The sequence below is a fragment of the Sphaeramia orbicularis genome, chromosome 8, assembly GCF_902148855.1.
Source record: "Sphaeramia orbicularis chromosome 8, fSphaOr1.1, whole genome shotgun sequence".
NCBI classification, from domain to species: domain Eukaryota; kingdom Metazoa; phylum Chordata; class Actinopteri; order Kurtiformes; family Apogonidae; genus Sphaeramia; species Sphaeramia orbicularis.
The window spans coordinates 30,391,835-30,406,872 of record NC_043964.1 but is presented as its reverse complement, the minus strand read 5'-3'; the positions used below and the strand labels follow the sequence as shown (position 1 = coordinate 30,406,872).

At 38.3% G+C, this 15,038-nt stretch overlaps 1 protein-coding gene across 3 annotated transcripts in view; it reads right to left on the bottom strand.

Moving 5' to 3' along the window:
- Positions 1 to 14,460, bottom strand: part of tex2 (testis expressed 2) — a 52,186-nt gene extending 37,726 nt beyond the window's left edge. The window contains exons 1-2 of one of the 3 annotated variants that reach the window (XM_030141092.1): positions 14,200 to 14,460; positions 13,019 to 13,092 (exon numbers count right to left, since the gene is read on the bottom strand). The gene's annotated coding sequence lies outside the window, so the exon portion shown is untranslated. The remainder of the gene's footprint in view (positions 1 to 13,018; positions 13,093 to 14,199) is intronic. The other 2 variants (XM_030141095.1, XM_030141093.1) reach the window with 2 other exon arrangements.
- Positions 14,461 to 15,038: the final 578 nt, after the last annotated feature.

Sequence of the window (15,038 nt, the reverse complement as noted above, 5' to 3'; positions counted from 1 at the left end):
CAAAAGAATCTATTAAAGATTAATAAGCAACGTGTTTTGGTTTTTTTTTTGTGTCTTCAGCATGTCACATTAAATACATTTGCTTTTTCATTACAAAATTAATCAAAAGCCTGAACGGTGATATCAAAAATAAATGCAGCAATGGAGGCTCAACAGATGTAGCAGTACCAGAGGGGACACTCCATCATATTGACAGTAACAACACTGACTGGCTGACATTCAATATTAATGTGTGATGTGTCAATATGCTTTTGTGGTCCTGTTAGATCAGTCATGTGCTGCAGTCAAACCTCTAAATGAACATATGAACACAAAAACAGTAGAGTTACATCTGCAGTTACTCCAGTTCACGGTCTGAGTAAACTGAAGAATCACAAATCAGAGAAAGAGAGGATCGCTGCTCTGAATCATGCAGCCCCTCTCTTAAAGACGAACAGGAGAAAATAAAACAACAATAAAACAACAGCCAGGGGAAAGGAAAAAAAAAAAAAGCCCTCACGCAGCTGTGCTGGATCAAACCGGTTTTCTTCACCCTCTCTCTCTCTCTAACCCAGAATCCACCGTCAACACGTCAAACATCAAACCTTGCCATGCAGATGATTGTGAGGGTGGTTACCATGCCAACAGAGAAGCTTTCATCTTATTCGGCACTTATCCCTTCATCCTTTCTGTTTGTCAGAGCAGCTCCTATATGGTATAACCTTGGTTTATTAGGAGTGTGTGCATGTCTTAAAATAAAAAATAAAGTTAAGTATTTTTTTAATACTCCAGGGGGAAGTATAACAGTTTGAGGACATTATTGCCAGGTCTCACAACTTTAACCCTAAAAGACCTAAAAAGCCAGTGAAACCGAAAAGAATCTATTGAGCTAAAATATTTAATAACTTCTTAACCATTACTCCTATTAATATATTTATATAATTCATGTAAAATACAGTGTTTAAATGTACTAGTTCGCAGATCTGGAGGGAGTTCTCCTGGAAAAATCTGGTGCGTTTATTTATTACAGCAGAAATGTTGGAGGGAATGTGGAGAATTTGATGTTGATCACACACACACGTCTTTTGGAAATGTGATAAAATAACTGTGTTTTGTGAGATGGTGTGTGGAGTGCTACAACAAATAATGTGGTATGAGATTCCAATGTGCTGTGATGTACTGTATTTGTGTGACTTGTCTGAAGGAACGACATACATTTGGTTAAGGTACTTTTAGTAGCTTGCAAAAAAGCTATTACAAGGAACTGCGGAAAGACAGAACCACCAACAAAGGACCAATGAATCACAACTATTGAAGGAATATATACAATGGAAAAAAATAACTCACAAACTGCGATTACAAGAAGCACAAATGGACAAAAAATGGAATAAATGGACTGATTACAGAACCCAGAATGGTGGAAGGACTGAAAAATGTGAATGTAGTGTCATGTAGTGTACCAAAGAAAGGCTTGTTTGTTCGCTTTTTGTTGTTTTTGCTGATTATGTGTTCATAAAATTTCAGTAAAAACTTTAGTGGAAAAAAAAATCCAGTGTTTAAGCTTTTCATGGTCATCAGATACGACTCATTTGAACCCTCAGAGGCTCCGTAGTTAACGTGGAAACACTATCATCTTCTGTAACTTTACTTCACAAATAAAACCCATGGAGTTTGACAAATGACAGCAGTTGTAGATGCTTGTTTTTATGTTCAGCTGACCATATATTTATTCATGCATTCATTTCCTGAAATGCTGAGGTGACATATTCAGATAAACAACCATTTACTCGCTCATTCACACCTACAGGTGATTTAGAATGACCACTTAACCTCATGTAATGTACCAAGAGAGAACCCACTAAGCCTGACGATATATTTTGCAAAAAAGTCACTTTTGCTTGCATTTTTCTTAATTTACTTTCATGAATATCTACACCACAGGTGTCAAACATGCGGCCCGGGGGCCAAATCTGGCCCGCAAAAGGTTCCATTCTGGCCCGCAGGATGAAAATGCAAAAAATTAACCTGAACAGTCAAGGTTGTCCAAATCATTTTGGTTCAGGTTCCACATACAGACCAATGTGGTCTACAGTAAAAATAACAACACAATAACCCATAAATAATGACAACTACAAATTTCCTTTGTGAAAAATTATGTGGAAAAACATTACACTGTGAAAATATTTACATTTACAAAACTATTCTTTCACAATACAACGCAAATAAATACATAAATAAAAACAAAGATGAACAACCCGAAATGTGGAATTTGAACAACATTCTACCTGTTACTAAATGTTTTGTACATTTATGGATCCACTGTGATCTGTAGTTATGTTAATAATAAGAGATGGAATATTGTAGAAATTGTTCACATTTTAGTTCCAAACTCTAAAATTTTATCAACATTCTGCCTGTTATCACATGCTTATGTAACGTTGTGTGTAATGTACATGAAAAATAATAAGTCGAGGCATAATATTGTTAAAATAGCACAAATTTTTCTAATGAAAATTCAGTTTTTTCAGGTTATTCACTTCTTTTTTGTAAAATGTAAATATTTTCATAATTTAATTGGGGGTTTTTTGTACTAAAACAAAAAGAAAAACTTGGATTTGTCATTATTTATAGGTTATTAAGTCATTATTTTACTGGTCTGGCCCGCTTGAGATCAAATTGGGCTAAATATGGCCCCTGAACCAAAATGAGTTTGACACCCCTGATCTACACAGTCTGTAAATTAAATACAGAAAAACACATGAATTCCACTGATAAAAGGGAAAATCAGAGGATAAAATGGTGATAAATCATTTAAGAAAGGTTAAATGTAGAGAAAATTGAGTGTTAAAGCTTGAGATCTGAAGGAGGTTACAAGTTTTTGTGCTCGGTTTAGATGGTTGAGGTTGGTTGGGATTGCAGTATGTTAGAATGTCCTCACAGCGATAGAGATACGACTGTGTGTATATATGGGTGTGTGTGTGTGTGTGTGTGTGTGTGTGTGGGATGTGTGGGCGTTAAAGAACAAGCATGATTCAGATCTAAGAAGCTCTTTGAACCGGGTGAAAGACAGAAAGTGAATGTGTTTGCACATCATTTAGTTACGGTGGGGAAACTCCTTATAGATACAAGAATGCCTGATCAATTAATAACCTTTAATTAGGGCTGTCAACATCAATACACTTCGTCTTGACAACTTCAGCTGCCGACTGCAATCTTCTCTCTGAGTGCACAGATAACATGTTCCTTTTCATCATTACACGCTGCTCAGACACTTAAGTAGCCCCATATGGGTATTACACTTCACTTCGATAAATAACGGATTTACATCGGTAATATCGATGTCTGTTGCTGTGTAACCCGATTTGACAGTTTCCAGATCAAAAGGTGGACTGAACGCGCAAACATACGGCCATCAAAATATATTAAGCAATTTATAATCTGTGTAAAAGCTGCTTGACAGCTTGCAAACAGCTAGAGGGTTTGGTATTAGTCATAATCCACCCAATTACATGATGAATGGAGTGATGTAGGGTGGAAGAAGAACAGGGAACAGAAACAGACAGAAGAACATCAGTTGAAAGTGTGTTTAAAGATTAATACTGAAGTATTGTTTGGTGTTTCTCCAGCAAAACCACCAGCGTTAAGTGGCATCGAACGCTTTTAGACTCATGAGACTGCAGTAAATACTCTGTCTGATTATTAAGTCCACAATCTCTGATTAGTAATCAAACACCAAAAAAGAAGGCAGGCATGGAGATAGTATCCTGTGGCTAAAAGCACAAGAAAGCACACGAAGCAATCAGTATTCATGAATTACTGTTGAAACTGTAGCAAGCCTTCAGGATGTAAAAGAAACTTACTATTCACACCATGTTTATATTTATATATATATTTTTATATATATTTTTTTTTATATTTATATATATTTATTTTTCCTATCTTGTCATATGAGACGGTATGAGCAGCCTCCCTGATTGGCATCATTTTAAGATTGTAGGACACTGAAATATCTGATCCATCAATTTTCAGGCCTGTTTTTTGACAGTGACGTGCCACACAATAGAGGTATCAGTAGCGAGACTGAGCTGAATTAGCATAAGTAACAAGAAACGACAGAAGTGTGGACCTCAGGATAATGATCCTGCTAGATATAAATCATAGTCTGCCAAAAAACCTTTTTTTCATCTCAAGCAGAACTTCTACAGTATGAATCAGCTATCAGATGATAATATCGAGCTCTTTTAATTAAAAATGAGGTTACCTGAAATATCTCAAAAGTATAACCTCTCTATAATAGATGAAAGTGAAAAAAGAAATTACATCTCTTTTACTCTTAGTTCATAATGACCGTAGGTGCACTCATTTGTTCAATATTACTCCAACAGTAGAAGTGTATGTCAGTAGATTAGCACACATTTAGTTCTATTTTGAGTATTTACACCAGCGGGATAATATGTATCATAGTCCGAATAAACAAGAATTATTATTATTATTATTGTTGTTACTCATTTGCTCTATACCATTACTACTGTGATTACTACAATAGGATTATAGTAATCACAGTATCATCATCTTCCTCTTCTTTTGTCCTCTTTTCCTCATCTTCTTATCTATATTATAAAAGGGCAGTGGGCTCTGTTTGTGTGTGTGTCTCAGGCATCGCACAAAATCCAGAAAGAGCTAGCAGCTGCAGTTTGGCATACTTGTGTATTTTTGGTCAAGGAACAGACTAGTGAAATCAGCTAGTTGATGGGACTAATATTTTGGGAGACATTAGTAATTTTGGAATACAATAGCCTTATAATTATGCTGCTATGCCCATGATAGTTGACGGTATGCACAGTACCACACTGTATGACAGGAAATTAAGTTAAAAACAGGAATGATGCATTTACTAACTTCAGTCCGTAGATATCGATATTAATATATTAAGTGTTGTTTAAATTTTTAAGAATGATTTACCAAACTGTTTTTCAGTACTTATAAAATAGAGACTAACATCTCTTCTCAAAAGTCAGCTCTACCCAGCATAAAAACTACCACATCTAGAAAGCGCTTGTTATTATTATTTATTACTCTTATAATATTACTGTTGTTTTCATCTTATTTATTGCTGTTTTTTGAATGTATTTTTTAATTTCTTTTTGTTCTTTTCATATTTATTCTTTTTTTCTCACTTCTTGACCTTGTTGCCATGGTTTGTTCACACTGATAATTAAAAAGAAAAAAAAAAACTAATGTTGAATGAGTGAAAGGAACATGTCGCCCACTTCTTAAAGGGAGTTTTAAAGAAGCTGCTGTGCTGATAGTTTTTGGCATCATTGGGCAAATCACCTTTCAGTATATTCTGCATATTCAAGTGTATTCAAGTGATCTCTGTTCTCTGACTCAAGGAAATCTATTTCATGGCGCAGACTTCAGGTAATCGGGTGTTTTCAGACAGGCAGGGAGGGAGGGGGGGTTAAATGCGTGACTGACAGCTGTAATTCCTGATCATCGATTGAGTTAGCCGCGAGTCTAGTGCTCAGCTCTGTGATTTGACACAGAATCTTGGAAAAGCGAAGCCACTTTTCCACAGCAGCGTGAAGCAGCGCCACATTCATCTGTATTTATTCTGAGTCTTTTGATTTCAACCGAGTGGAGAAAGCTGCAGAAGACACAAGCGTATGTTAATTTTTTTCAGCTCCCGCAGCTTTAATGTCACAAAAAATCTCAACACATAAATGTAAAAGCACATTGGCTGTATTGTTGGAGGTAAAAGGCATATTGACAGCTCTTTTCTACAGTGGCACTAGATTCTCCTCGTATATTTAACCAGCTTACATGGTGAGCTCAGTGAACAGAACAAGTGTGTATTCCGTGCGCAGGTCAAATCTCTGTGTGCAATCTAGTCTGCGAAAGACTTCCTCTTTTCTCTGCAACGTTAACTTCCTGTTTGGTGAGATAACTGCAAAAGGAGGAAAGAACCACCCATTGTTCTCTCACGATGCAGTGCACTCATACAAATGTATCTTCAGCTGGATAAATCACCACTTATGGGACTGCTTGCTTGGCTGTAGAGTTGAGTGTACAGGATACTTTTATTGAATTCACATCCTGCTGAATATTAGCTGGTCAGTGGATGTACAGAAAGAGAGCCACAGCGGTGTCACAGCCTATTAGATGTCACATTCACGGCTGCACATCACAGTGACATGTGCCGATGGCTGCTCCGCCAGCTTTCCACTTAACCAGTTAGTGTTGTGTGAGGAAAGGTGAATGTATGTATATATGTGTGTGTGTGTGTGCTTTCATGTATGTGTCTGCTCAAATCAATAGCACTCTATTTAAACTGAGTTATTAGTGAAAACATACAGTTATCGTTAGAATTAAATTCATCCAAAAGCAACTGTTTGGTTTTCTTAGCTCTAATCACAGATTAGCAAGTGTGTTATTCAACGTCATTTGATTGCATGTCAATTTACGCCAACATCTCCGGTTTACATATCTGTAACCGCTAAACCTAACCCTAAACCTAACTGCTAATTGCGTGGTATTTGATGCAGCATGAACATACACACGGAAGCTTATAATGCGTACAGATAACACGGCAATTAAAAGTGGTGTGTATGGCGTGTATATTTACGCAATTCATGATATTACATTGGAGTGAAAAACATTCAACTTCTGAACACTGAGGTGGAGGATTACAAAACCAGGGAGTTCACATAAACCACCAAGTGACTTTGTTTCTCTAGTTCCTCCAAACCATTTACTGTGGACCTGACCAAAACCTGATAAGATTAGCTGCCATGTGAAAAGTAATACCAGACTATTAAGTACATGTGTATAAGGCTCAACCTTTATTGTCTGTCACATCTTTAAGAATCTTTATTTTGTCAGTAGGGGTTCACACACGTAAACATGTACCACACACCGAAATTTGTCTTCTGCCTTTAACCCATCACTAGATCACGCACACATCACACACCAATACAAGCTTGCCATATCAGGCACCCAGGGAGCAAATGGGGGGTTAAGTGCCTTGTTAAAGGGCACATCAGCCAACAACTCTCCGCCAGTCCAGGGAATCCAACCAGGGACATCGCTCACAAGCCAACTCTCCAGCCATCTAGGCCGCAGCTGCCCCCATGCTATCTTCAGTAAATTCACAGTGATGTGTTGCGCTACAATGAAAAACTACAGCTACAGCTTTTTAACAAATGGTGTCTGAAATAAATATTTTATGCGTATTGACAAATTGGAACTGTTCGGCGATAGAAAACCACCCCCAACAGTTCCAGCACATTCAGAATGTGTATTCCACCTAGCAGCAGTGTGTCTTTTGTGGTTAAAATACAGTCTACAGATCTAAATTTAGATTCCGGTTCCTGTGGTAGAAACACACTTAGTTCCTCCAAACCTTACACAACAAACTGAACTGGCATAGGGACATGAAAAGCTGTTTTAAAACAGAGCACAGTCTATTTCATCAAGTCTTTCAACGTCTGCAGAACCCTGTTGCGTGATGAGTGGGTTTTGTACAGGGTGGGGAAGCAAAATTTACAATATTTTGAGGCAGGGATTGAAAGACAGTGTATGACCAATTAGTTTATTGAAAGTCATGAGAATTTATTTGCCACAAGAAAATGTACATAATAGAAAATGTTTTTATTCTATGTGTCCTCCTTCTTTCTCAATAACTGCCTTCACACGCTTCCTGAAACTTGTGCAAGTGTTCCTCAAATATTCGGGTGACAACTTCTCCCATTCTTCTTTAATAGTATCTTCCAGACTTTCTCGTAATAGTTTTGCTCATAGTCATTCTCTTCTTTACATTATAAACAGTCTTTATGGACACTCCAACTATTTTTGAAATCTCTTTTGGTGTGACGAGTGCATTCAGCAAATCACACACTCTTTGACGTTTGCTTTCCTGATTACTCATATGGGCAAAAGTTTCTGAAAAGGTATGGATAATAGTGTTAGGTATGGTTATGACATAAATATATGTTTGGTTTCAAAACAACTGACGTAGTGCCTGCTGAGAAAAAACAACTAAATGTTCATTGTAAATTTTGCTTCCCCACCCTGTATATGAGACAGTTGATGACACCACAGTCAGCGAACTGATCTAGAGGCCTGGGTCTGAACCCCCCCCACCCAAAAAAAACCCAGCTGAACCCAAATACAGGACGATGTTTTACAGAGGAGGATGTTTTTGAGAAACTCGTCCAACATCGAGAACAGTTCTTCTCACCTTATACAAGACTCGATGGTAGGACTTCAGTGCACAAACAGCAAGAGTCTGTTTGTCCTGAGGTTCAGGACTGTATACTAAAAGGATTACCTGTTTAGTGGTGAACTTGCCAAACAGGTGGATTGGACGGAGGGGTTTTGTTGAATACCCTCCACATTCACCAGACCTCACACCACTAGACTTTTTTTATGGGGTTACCTAAAAGACAAAGTCTACGCTAAGAGACCTGCAACAGTCACTGAATTTAGAGCAGCCATTGAACGTGAATGCACACAAATACCAAGGGAATTGTTTAGTGATGTGTGCGATTCCATTGCTTGGCGTTGTCAGCAGTGTGTGGACCAGAACGGACGTCAGTTTGAGAACAGGCTGTGACAAAACAATAAAATGATGTTTGTAAATTCTATTACATTTTGAAAATTAAATGAATTTTAATAAACACCTACTTTACAATTATTTAAAGTGTGTATAAATTTTTTTGGGACACCCTGTATATTAGAGCTGCACAGCATATCATTTGAGCACTGTCATCGCGATGGATGTGTGTGCAATAGTCCCATCGCAGGTCTTGCAATGTAGGAGGCAAATGAACTCAATGTGTTGTCATCTAATTTCACCCTGCATACCTGACACACACTGCGCACAGTGATCCACCAATCACAATTGTTCTTAATCAGTTTATCGAAGCAGACCACGCCCCTGCACATGGAATGAGTCGCTGGTTATTCTGGTTTAACATGCTGCTCATTTTTAATCCTGCACTGTAGTATTTATGCACATTTATTCGTTATTTATTTTTAGGTTTTACTGTTATTAGATTTTATTGTTATTATCTCTAATATAGGATTCATTTTATAGGTTTTTTACCACGTACATTGCTGGACCTGAGTACTGATTTCATTTCATGTATACACTACATGTAATGACAATAAAAGTGAACCTTGAACTTTGGTAACAAAATTGAAAAATGAGCAACGAACAAGAGAAAATCACCGAAAACGAAGACTTGGTGCCAAAAAGAAAAGCAACGTCAGTTATCTGGAATTATTTCAGTTACAAGAAGGATGATACTGAAACACGAGTTGTGTGTCAACAGTGCCTTGAAATTGAGGGAACACAACTAATTTGTTTCACCATTTACATCGGCACCATATAGCTATTTCATATCGCAATATATATCGCAGGGTTAAAAAAATCGCAATGTCATTTTTTGCAGTATATTGCAGCCCTAATATTTATCGTATTTTAACATTTTACAGTCATTCATTTATGCTGTTGTATTCATTGTAATATATTATTGCATTGAGCCTTTTAACGCACAAGAATTCCCTGCATTCCTCAATTACCACTGAGGACAAAACTCCCACAGACACTACACTAACAATTAGTTAAGTCATGTAAACGGAATTTTTCAAAACTAACAGGAACTATACATACTGTGTAACCTACTCACTGTAGTGTAGTTCATTTCACATCCTCTTTTCTTCCTGATTATCTCTCCTTATCTTACGATTGGTAGTATCATAACACAGACCTAAACAGTGACCAAAAGTATCTACTGATCCAAAATATTTAATAACTGTTGAACCACTAATCCTATCAATACGGTAAAATCGGGTAAAATCCAGCATTTCGTCACATCAAATGTATTTGATTTGATCATTGATTCACCAGTAAAATCCATGTAGTTTGACAAACGACAGTGTTTGCAGAGGCTTATTTATATTGACAGTTCATAACGTATTTTGCTGAAACAGTGACTTTTGATGTAACTATCTTTGAATTTACTCTGAGCTTTTATAAATATTTTCATGATCTGTAACTTTACTATGGGAAAATACGCACTTTTCACTAGAAAATGCAGCTGATAGGTAATAAATGGTGATAAATATCCCTTAGTAAAGGTTAGATGTAGAGAAAAAAATCCCAAAACATGAAACTGCTTCCCTTTCTAAAACATAAAGATATGAGATCTAATGACAGTTTTACTAAAAAAAAAAAAAAAAGAAAACTTAAATAGTGTTGCTGCCAGACTTGAACCATACTCATGGACAGTAAACAGACCTGCCAGACTAATAACAGATCCTGGTGAACTCTGAATCTAATGAAAAAACATTTCATTAAGTCTGCAAACAGGCCACTACAGGTTCTAAACATGCAGAAGTACAACACACACACACACACACACGCCCTGCCCTTCGCTGACATAATATAGAATTAGTTATTATTATGTCCCAGCCGCTGACCCAGTGGTTCACATCCAAAGAATGGACCTTGGGGTGGTCTGCTGACTCAGAGACGGCTGGTGAGACACCCTACAGCTGAATCTATTTTAACCTGGGAGAAAAAAAAAACTGTTCAGCCTGAAAGTTCTCACCCCATAGTCTACCAGTGTTGTATAGTAACAACGTAATCATGCTTCACTACTGTACTCAAGTATGTTTTGGGACAATTTGTACTTTACTGAGTATTTCTTATCCTGTTTACTTTCACTTTTACTTCACTACATTTCCTAACTCGATTGTACACTTCTACTTTGATACTTCTTTTTAATGCACAGTATAGTTACTGGTTACAAAAAATAAATTAAAGGGGTCATATTTTGCTAAACCCACTTTTATTAGTGTTTGGTACATTTATTTGTGTATTTGGACCCTAATAGTTCATAAAGTTTGAATTTGAACCTTCCAGGTGCTGCAAACCTATCTTTATATTCATTTTGGCAAAAATTGAGTGGATTTCTATAACCTGTTTTAATTCCTGCTTAATTTGTTGCATTTATAACTATTTACGTCCCGACATTTGTACATATAAGGTTAAGACTTCCAACGAACAGTTCTCCAAGTATGCCATAATTGTTTGTCAGCAGCAGCGGTTGTAGTAAAAACTGAAAATATGTCCAAACTTCGAGACGATTGCTTAAAAAGTTCAGTTGTTGGTTGAACGGGACAGAGCAGCACAGTCAACAACCTGGTGTGAAATGGCTCATTTGCATATTTAAAGGGACAGTGCTAAAAACAACCTTTCTGGTGTCATTACTCAGAAATAGGGTTGAAGATGGACCTGTGGAGTTGAATTAATGAAGAATTCAGACCCAAGCATAGCATTGACAGTTTATGTAGGCCACAGGGAAATGTTTTAAAATGTATAATTCCATTTTAAAAAAAAAAAAAAAAAAGCAAAATATCACTCCTTTAAAGGAAATTTGATGGTTTCACCGCTGAGATTAACAGTGACTGCAACATAGTCAGGAAGATGATTTATCATTGCCCTAATGCGCACAAACGAAGATCCACACTCAACCTGTCAGTGATCTGTGGATGTGAGGGAGAGTTGAATGAATCTATGCCATAAAACAGGTTAGTTTTATATCAGTGGTTTGGACTCTGGATTCCTCATTCACGAGGTATGATGTAGGCTCCATGTTTTGAGGTGCCACATAAGCTTCATTGTTTTCTTTTCTTTTTTTCCTCAAAATTCTGACATCCTACAACTGTTTAGGTTGTGAAATCTTGTTTTAGAAGTGTGTGATGTAGGCATCCTTTTCAATATTTAGACCTCTTGTCTTTTACTTTACCATATTTTAAAATCCTGGATAAACTTCATAATATTCCAAATTCTGACTGCCTTTGGTTGTTATTTACATTTACTTGTACTTTTGCTTTCATTACTTGAGTACATTTCATTGTAGATGACTTGATATATATAAGTACAGTAAATACTAGATACTTAAAGACTTTAACTTGAGTAGTATTTCAGTTGGTGACTTGAACTTCTACCAAAGTCATCTTTTAGTAGAGTACCTGTACTTCTACAGCATCATCTTTTAGTCTGGTACCTGTACTTCTACCAAAGTCATCTTTTAGTAGGGTACCCGTGCTTCTACCAAAGTCATTTTTAGTGAGGTACCTGTACTTCTACCAGCATCATCTTTTAGTAGGGTACCTGTAGTTCTACGAAAGTCATCTTTTAGTAGGGTACCTGTACTTCTACCAAAGTCATCTTTAAGTAGGGTACCTGCACTTCTACCAGCATCATCTTTTAGTCTAGTACCTGTACTTCTACGAAAGTCATCTTTTAGTCTGGTACCTGTACTTCTACCAGCATCATCTTTTAGTCTGGTACCTGTACTCCTACCAAAGTCATCTGTTAGTACGGTACCTGTACTTCTACCAAAGTCATTTTTGGTAGGGTCCCTGTACTTTTACTCAAGTGTGACTTTCCAGTACTTTATACAACATTGCTGCCAACAAATTCATGTAACCCTAGATACATTGCATAAACACAGGCACACCCAGTCACATTTACTTCATACTTGACCACATACACACACACCAGTATTTTTCAGTCCGTGTGTTGCTTCAGCCTTTCTCTGTGAGTCGGAGTCAAGGCCTTGTGCCATCAAACCCTTTTTCATCCCCAAACAATTGCTTATTCAGACAGTCCAGCTGCCACTGTTTGCATTTATCCTCACAGCAATTTGTCTAATTAAGCTAAAGAAACTATTCCCTTTAGACTCGCTGACAGAAAACACTAGATTTACGCTACCTCCCTCATCTGCGAGCTCAAAGTGAGCCGCTGTTGTTGGAATTATCATGAACGATGTGGCACGTGAAAGTTTAGTCTGCAAACATACCACTGCTACTGCATTCAGATAATACCCTCTGCTCACTGGTTTGATGCAAAAGGCCTACATGATGAACAAAATTAGGGAGAGATGGGGGAGGTGGAGAGCACACAGTCAAGGCCATGGATCCAATCCAGACCTCCAACATCCCCCTCAACTGAGAAGAGATTTACCTTGAGATTTTAGAGACATTCAATCTCCTCCAGCAACACACGCAGCACAGCCATGGATCATGGTGCTGACACGCCTGGGAAAACAGACAAATAAATCTGATAAATGTAAAACTACGGGGTAAAATATCTCGCTGGCATTTGGCTCAGCTGTTACGCATCAGTCATAGATGGATGTCAAACCATCCTCCCCGGGGTTGGAAAATCAGTTGTACTTTACATAACATAGATTTTGTTGCTGTTACTAAAACCTGAGTGGCATGAAAATCTCTCAATACTAATCTGTGGTCTGTAGTAGGTGTGTCCCGGTAATCCCACATGCCCACATCCACTCACAGTTACATTACAGGTTCACATGAGGACACCAGGAGAGGATCCCAAATTGTCTAATGTTATCTATCGCAGGGATACAGGGGCGATTAAGTGACAGCGAGATGAAAGTGTAGTCCATTGATTTGTTGTAGTGCTGTGATGCTGTAGCCTGTTTACGAAAAAGAGGAGAGGAGAGGAGAGGAGAGGAGAGGAGAGGAGAGGAGAGGAGAGGAGAGGAGAGGAGAGGAGAGGAGAGGAGAGGAGAGGAGAGGAGAGGAGAGGAGAGGAGAGGAGAGGAGTACACTTCACAGCAGGCTACATGGATAATAACCCACAGCTTCTCCACATAGGTACCATCTACTCTGGCAGTGTCATTTCCTAAAATAACCCTATTTCCTGTCACTGCTGTGAAGTCCTCCAACATCACTCGCTTTACCAGAGTTCCATCCATTGTGATGCTGATGAATGTTAAATAAGGTGTTTTAATTTTCTATTTAAGAGTATAGCATGTAGCCTATAGACACAGAATGCTGGGCTAGAAGGCAGCAGCATCCTGACAGCTTTATTTATTAGGCTTCTGCAATAGAGAGAGAGAGAGAGAGAGAGAGAGAGAAACACCTCTGCTGATGCTTGTTTTCTATTAACACTGATCATCTAATCCACTGTATTTAAAGCTAAGGATCTTACAGCTGAATCCATCCCTTTGTCTTGATCACATCTTGGCTTTAGCTGAGATCTGAGCAGGTTCTGATTCAACCAGACTGGAATAATGCGTTCACGGACCCCAGCAGCTGATATTGAAAATGAGGAAATGACATTAAATTTAAAAAAAATAAATAAATAAACATAAGTAGAGGAAGGAGTGATCTTACCGTGGTTATCGCATGTTTGTCGCGGCGTAGCGTCGCATCCAGGGTTAGAATGTGCGTAATGCGATGAGGATCCCTGCGAGGAGCGCGTTTTTATCCGCAGCCCGGTGTTCAGCCTGCGGAGGGACGGACGGAAGGAGCACCCACCAAGGAGACCAAACCCTCCAACCTCTGCTATTTACGACAGCAATGTACGAGCCAAACGGACGTGTGTTGTTTTGGTGAATGGGAGAGGGTCAGCGCCACACCCCCCCACCCCTCCTCCTCCCCCCCTTCCTCCCCTTCTCATCATTTACATGTGTGTTTACACTCACACCTCCATCCCATCCACCCAACTCTGATTCATATTTTATTGTATTGCAGCAGCAGAGTGTGTGTTGCGTCATGGCGTTGCAGTATTGCCTTAAGAGGCGGATTTCCCTCCACAGACAGCCTCATAAAGCTCCACATCTGAGTCCACCATCAGCAGGTCACCACCCAAATCCACCTGATCACTTTTAGAGTTCTGATATTCTGTTTAAACTTTGCATGAAACTGTCAAATTATAGCATCAGGCAGCACAACCTACCCCTACACCAGCTCAACCAAGCACACAGCTTTTTTTGGTGTTCATGCTCCAACTAATTTGTGGTCTCGTCTGGTTGCATTTCCTGGAATATGCTGCCACCTACCGGGCCGAGGGTGAAACTGCACCCAAGTGGGTGTATACTGTAGCAGTGGTTCCCAACTTTTTTTTTTTTTTTTTTTTTTGGCTCATGACCCCATTTAATATCACTAATTTCTGGTGACCCCAGAATGGAGAATTTTTTTTTTAATAAAATCAGTTTGTTTTTGATCATGTA